Source organism: Anneissia japonica, unplaced genomic scaffold (genome assembly GCF_011630105.1).
Source record: "Anneissia japonica isolate Jap-2015-1 unplaced genomic scaffold, ASM1163010v1 scaffold288200_len41381_cov151, whole genome shotgun sequence".
NCBI lineage: Eukaryota > Metazoa > Echinodermata > Crinoidea > Comatulida > Comatulidae > Anneissia > Anneissia japonica.
Genome location: NW_022729899.1, coordinates 14,253 through 21,417, shown reverse-complemented (window position 1 = coordinate 21,417; position 7,165 = coordinate 14,253). Strand labels below are relative to the sequence as shown.

At 30.2% G+C, this 7,165-nt stretch overlaps 1 pseudogene; it reads left to right on the top strand.

Moving 5' to 3' along the window:
• Nucleotides 1-4,715: 4,715 nt before the first annotated feature.
• Nucleotides 4,716-6,683, top strand: LOC117114760 (annotated as a pseudogene).
• The last annotated feature ends 482 nt before the right edge of the window (nucleotides 6,684-7,165 follow it).

Sequence of the window (7,165 nt, the reverse complement as noted above, 5' to 3'; positions counted from 1 at the left end):
CTAAACAATTAAAATTATATAAAAGGCAGAATGAAAATGTGTATAAAGACCATCGATAATTAATGAAAACAATTAAAAGAATTAAGTAATATAAAAATAATATAAAAATCAAAATTTAAAAGTCATTCAAAATTGAGGGAACAAATAATAACAATAAAATAATAATTCAATAAATGGATCATCATCCATGCAATTAAAAACCCTTTATTACTTACAGTGCACAGAACTGAAAATGGAGAAATTAAAGATGTCAAACATTTTTAACTAAATTGTCCCACTTACAATATCATTAGAAAACAACATTTAACAAATCTTGAAAATGACCTACTCTGTAACGATTATGATACATGGACACTTTTTTCAACAACAAATGATGATATTAAAATTAAATTATTTAAATTATTCAGTTTCTAATATTTGTGATACCTCTATTTTTGATAATTTCTGTAAAAATACATCATCAATGCTTGGGAGAAACGCTCACAACTAAAAAATTCACAACAATAGTATAAATGTATTGTTGCTTATCAAATTGTGTAATGTTAATGTTTTTTTTTTCTTTTACACCAAAAATGGATTCTACATCGTAGTCAGTATTTCTTAAGTAGTCCTACTCTGGTATAATCTTTTTGTTGTAAGACATTTTAATCTTTAGATTTTATATTTTTAGGTTAGTTATTTTAAGTATTTACATTACAGTAGACCTGTATTTCTGAGAATGAAATGTGATTTTTTTATCTCATCTTTTATCTCATTAAATTTTATCCACTTCATCTGTTGCTGTTGTGCAAGTCCCAGCCATCCCATTGACATTGTGAAGCATCATTTTAATACACATAGCAGGCTTAGCATGGGGAAATGTTTAATATTTTTCGGATAAAATTCCACACTATTATAAATGATGTGATGAAGAGGCCTAGCAAACTTACAGAAAGTGATACGCAAAAAAAATGTGAAGGTCTAGAAGTTTACTGAACTCTGTTTTGCTTGTTTTGATCCTAATGCATATTAAATTATTTTTTTATTCCAGGTCTGAAAATATCCAGATATATCAATAATTGTCTTTAAAAGAATTAGCAGGCTATGGCAGAATTTGAAAAAATAGTGCAACTGAATATGAAAAAGAATTCTGAAATTGAATTTGAAATAGGTGTGTAATTTATAACATTGTTCCTTATTAATATGGATTGAATGAGAACATAATACATTTTTTGTTTTATTTAATATTTATTTTATTTCAATTAACCAAATTAATAATATACCAATTTTTTTTTAAATTTTTTATTAAAGAATGGCTTTAGTATTAATTGCTGTACATATATCCAACTACAGTACCTTACAGGCTGAGTTCTGTACATTATTAATTTAATCACCATAAACATAAATATAATTTGAAAGATTTTAGAAAATAATTAATTTATGAACATTTATAAATTTTAGTCTTAGTGTGTTTTGTCTTATTCAATGTACCGTACTCGCGCGAATAAGTACCCCATTTGAATAAGTGCCCCTCTCGAATAATCGCCCCTACTAACGTGAAAATTTCCTTAAGTGACCCGTTTGAATAAGCGCCCCTTCTAATTGAATAAGCGCCCCCTAAAATGATATCATAAGATTTTCTTTTTAGCAAGTCAATAATTCAATCAATTCTGGGACTGTGGTTTTGGCATGATTTGAGCTGCAGAGTGGAATCACATTCTATATCTATGAAGTTGTGTCCCTGCCCCCTCCCCCCATTTCCTGGACTGCCACTGACAAAAGCATTTAATACTGTTTATATTATATCTTCAAAATCTATTAAGACCTCAAAAAATCCAAAAAATCTGGGCTCGATTGAGCTCCTCCCACTCAACCTCAAAAAGGTTCTGTCGCTTGGTAGCCCATAGTCATTTTCGTCCACCTTCCACAAATTTGCACCTACCCAATAAAAACCTGTGTACAGGCCTGATTTAGTATTAATGTCTTACACGTTGTTTAATATTTAGTAGGCCTGTATACCTCTATCAACATTTTTTCAAATCTGTTGATCTGAAATGTTTTCATATTATGCCAGTGCTTTCATCTCAGATAACATAATAATTTGGTTCAGTATTTTAATTTGTTTGAACCATTAAGATATTGATTGGATCTATTGCACTGAACAACATAAATTAATATAATATTTACCTTAAAATTCTCTGTTAAGTTTTAGGTGTTCATGAAATGTCTGCAAAAATAGAAATGGGTTTTTCCAGGTTAGTTATGTGACCTTATAGGGTGGTTTCTTTGTGAGTGCAATCAAGCATGAGATGATGAAATCAGTCATGCAGTGACTTAGAACTGCTGTAAAGTTCAGGTACTGTAGCGTATTCATTGTTCTAGCTGATATCAATCCAAGTCAAACTTATATTCAGGTTGCAGTTAAAAAAATAGGCTCCCAGAGGGAGCATGTGTCTACCGCCTTATACAGGAGTTTTTATTTTTTAATTTAATCTTACGTTCTTCAATATGCAGATGTGTTTTTCATTGTAGTGTGTCTGAATTTTTTCGTGAAAATTGTCTTTCATAACAATATTCTGTATACTACTAGGCCCACTGTATTATATTGCACTAAAAACACTAAAAAAGATTAACTCTTGGAATCACCGCGTTATGTCATTGATCTCGAAAAGTACTACCATATTCTAGAAGGCGTCCTTTAAATGATGGTTAAAGGCGTTTGTGGCAAACGCGTGCTGCGTCTCTGTAACGCATGTTCGAATTTGAACGCAATTAAGTTTGAATTCCAAACGCTATTTTGATTTTCAGTAGAGCGCCCCCACCTGGTGGAAGTATTACCCATCATTCCTCCACCGGATTTACCCTTTTCTGCCATCTTTAATTGTTACATCATGACATAGTGTCTATGGCCCCCGATGGGGGCACTTGGACATAAAAACAATTCTATTTATATACAAATGTGTAAAAAATGACAAACAAAAATCAATGATCAATCAACCAACAATTTAAACATTTGATTTGGTTAAATTTACATATGTATAAAGACTAAACAATTAAAATTATATAAAAGGCAGAATAAAAATGTGTATAAAAAAAATTAAGTAATATAAAAATAATTATAAAAATCAAAATTTAAAGGTAATTCAAAATTGAGGGATTTCACTGTTCCCTGAAACAAATAATAACATTAAAATAATAATTCAATAAATGGATCCTCATCCATGCAATTAAAAACCCTTTATTACTTAAATTATTTAAATTATTCAGTCTTCTAATATTTGTGATACCTCTATTTTTGATAATTTCTGTAAAAATACATCATGAATGCTTGGGAGAAACGCTCACAATTAAAAAATTCACAACAATAGTATAAATGTATTGTTGCTTGTCAAATTGTGTAATGTTAATGTTTTTTTTTTCTTTTACACCAAAAATGGATTCTACATCGTAGTCAGTATTTCTTAAGTAGTCCTGTGGTATAATCTTTTTGTTGTAAGACGTTTTAATCTTTAGATTTTATATTTTTAGATTAGTTATTTTAAGTATTTACATTACAGTAGAACTGTATTTCTGAGTATGAAATGTGATTTTTTTATCTCATCTTTTCTCATTAAATTTTATCCACTTCATCTGTTGCTGTTGTGGAAGTCCCATCCATCTTATTGGCATTGTGAAGCATCATTTTATAGCAGGCTTAGCATGGGGAAATGTTTAATTTTTTTTCGGATAAAATTCCACACTATTATAAATGACGTGAGGCCTAGCAAACTTACAGAGAGTGATACGCAAAAAAAATGTGAAGGTCTAGAAGTTTACAGAACTCTGTTTTGCTTGTTTTTATTTGATCCTAATGCACATTAAATTATTTTTTTATTCCAGATCTGAAAATAACCAGATATATCAATAATTGTCTATGAAAGAATTAGCAGGCTATGGCAGAATTTGAAAAAATAGTGCAACAAAATATGAAAAAAAAATTCTGAAATTGAATTTGAAATAGGTGTGTAATTTATAACATTGTTCCTTATTAATATGGATTGAATGAGAACATAATACATTTTTTGTTTTATTTAATATTTATTTTATTTCAATTAAAAAAATTAATAAATAAACCATTTTTTTTAAATTTTGTTTTTTATTTTATTTTTTATTGAAGAATGGCTTCAGTATTAATTGCTGTACATATATCCAACTACAGTACCTTACAGGCTGAGTTCTGTACATTATGGATTTAATCACCATAAACATAAATATAATTTGAAAGATTTTAGAAAATAATGAATTTATGAAAATTTATAAATTTTAGTCTTAGTGTGTTTTGTCTTATTCAATGTGCGAATAAGCACCCCATTTGAATAAGTGCCCCTCTTGAATACTCGCCCCTACTAACATGAAAATTTCCTTAAGTGCCCCGTTTGAATAACGCCCCTTCTAATTTGAATAAGCGCCTCCTAAAATAATATCATAAGATTTTCTTTTTAGCAAGTCAATAATTCAATCAATTCTGGGACTGTGGTTTTGGCATGATTTGAGCTGCAGAGTGGAATCACATTCTTCTATAGGTCAGTATCAAAATGAGGATTTCTCTCGGGCAGATGAGAGGTCCGATCCCTACACAGACAGTATATTTCCAACTTTCCTCTTACATAGTAATTTGTCATCCAATTATCTGCTATTTTGCTGTTATGTAAATATTCACAGCATTCTTGTCATGAGCCATGTTCTCTGGAAATACAGCCATTACATGAATGTGAACATTGTGAACAGAAATTTAAAGACAGTATTAGTTCAAAATCACACATGATGATGCACAAGCGAGATGCACCATACAAGTGTGGAAATAAATTTTAAAATGGTTAAACTTCGAAAACACTTATGAGGATACATAAAAGATCACATGAATGTGAACATTGCGGAAAAAAGTTTAGTAGAAATGACACTTTGAAAACACATTTAAGGATACATACAGGGCAAGCACCATATGAATGTGAACTTTGTGGGAAGAAGTTTAATCATTTGGGTCATCTGAACAGACATTTAAGGATACATGCAGAAGAGACATCACATGAATGTGAGCATTGTGGGAAAAAAATCAAACAAATGAGTGATTTTAAAGTACATTTGAGGACACATACAGGAGAAAGACCATATGAATGTGAACATTGTGGAAAGAAGTTTAGTAGAAATGACACTTTGAAAATACATTTAAGGATACATACAGGAGAGATGCCATACGAATGTGAACTTTGTGGGAAGAAATTTAGTCATTTGGGTCATATGAAAAGACATTTAAAGATACATACAGGAGATCAACCATATGAATGTGAACATTGTGGAAAGAAGTTTCGTGAATTGGGTCATTTGCAGAGACATTTAAAGATGCATAAAAGAGAAGCACCTTATGAATGTGAACATTGTGGAAAGAAATTCAGACTCAGTCCTGATTTGAAAACACATTTGAAGATACACACAGTAGAAATGCCATACAAATGTGATCATTGCAAAAGAAAATTTAGATACTTTAGCCATTTGACAGCACATTTAAGGTTACATACAGGAGAAACACTGTATGAATGTGATCAATGTGAATAGAAATTCAAAGACAGTACCACTTTGAAGTCACATGTAAGGACACATATAGAGGAAAGACCTTATGAATGTGAACATTGTGGAAAGAAGTTTAGTAGAAATGACACTTTGAAAATACATTTAAGGATACATACAGGAGAGATGCCATACGAATGTGAACTTTGTGGCAAGAAATTTAGTCATTTGGGTTATATGAAAAGACACTTTAAGATACATACAGGAGATCAACCATATGAATGTGATTATTGTGGAAAGAGGTTTCGTCAATTGAGTCATTTGCAGAGACATTTAAAGATGCATAAAAGAGAAACACCATATGAATTTGAACATTGTGGAGAGAAATTCAGACTCGGTCATGATTTCAAAACACATTTGAAGATACACACAGGAGAAATGCCATACAAATGTGATTATTGCGAAAGAAAATTTAGATACTTTAGCCGTTTGACAACACATTTAAGGGTACATACAGGAGAAAAACCATATGAATGTGATCAATGTGAAAAGAAATTCAAAGACAGTACCACTTTGAAATCACATGTAAGGACACATATAGGGGAAAGACCTTATGAATGTGAACATTGTGGAAAGAAGTTTAGTAGAAGTGACACTTTGAAAATACATTTAAGGATACATACAGAAGAAAGACCATATGAATGTGAATGTTGTGGAAAGAAATTTTATCAAAATAGCAATTTGAAAACTCATTTAAGGATACATACAGGAGAAAAACCTTTTGAATGTGATTATTGTGGAAAGCAATTTTATCAAAGTAGTAATTTGAATACTCACTTGAAGATACACAAACGAAAACAATCTTTATGAGTGTGAAAAGAAACTAAACACAGTATGAATTTGAAAACTCATTTGAGGATTCAGAAGAGAAATCACTTGAATGCGAACATTTTGAAACATTAGTGATTTGAGGCTACAAATAGGAAAAATGTGATCATTGTGAAAGGAAATTTAGAGAGATTCCATGTGTGGTAATTGTGAAACAAAGTTTTAATCAAATTTTAACTTTGAAAAACATGTGTATGTTAATAACATACAGCACAGACACCGTGTGTAAGTGAACATTGTGGAAAGAAGTTCAATCTGTATAACACTTTAAAAAACATTTAAGGATACATATCAGCTAGAAGAAAGACAATTATAAATTCGACATTTTTGGAAAAAATTTTAGAAACAGTTTAGCACTTTTCTGTACATTTGAGAGTGTGCATACAGGAGGGAAGCCATACACAATGTTAAGAATTGTGTAGGTAAAATGATCATCTGAAAAGATATTTAATGATATCGTATTTTTAACAATGTGGAAGAATTTGAAAAGAATTTTATGTAATTGAAAACACACTTGTTTACATTATATAACTTACATAAATTGAAAAAAAAATAAATCTAATTAATTTTAGTGCAGTAGTACTGTACCTAGCAATTTTAAATGACAGCTAAGAAAATATAAGGGATGATTTTGCATTGGTAAGAAGAATTTAAAGACGTATAATTTGATGTTTTCCTATCCTTGATAAAATCTTTTGAGAATTTTATTAAATTGATCATAGTATTGTGCTGTACTTTAGTGCAAAGTAAACTT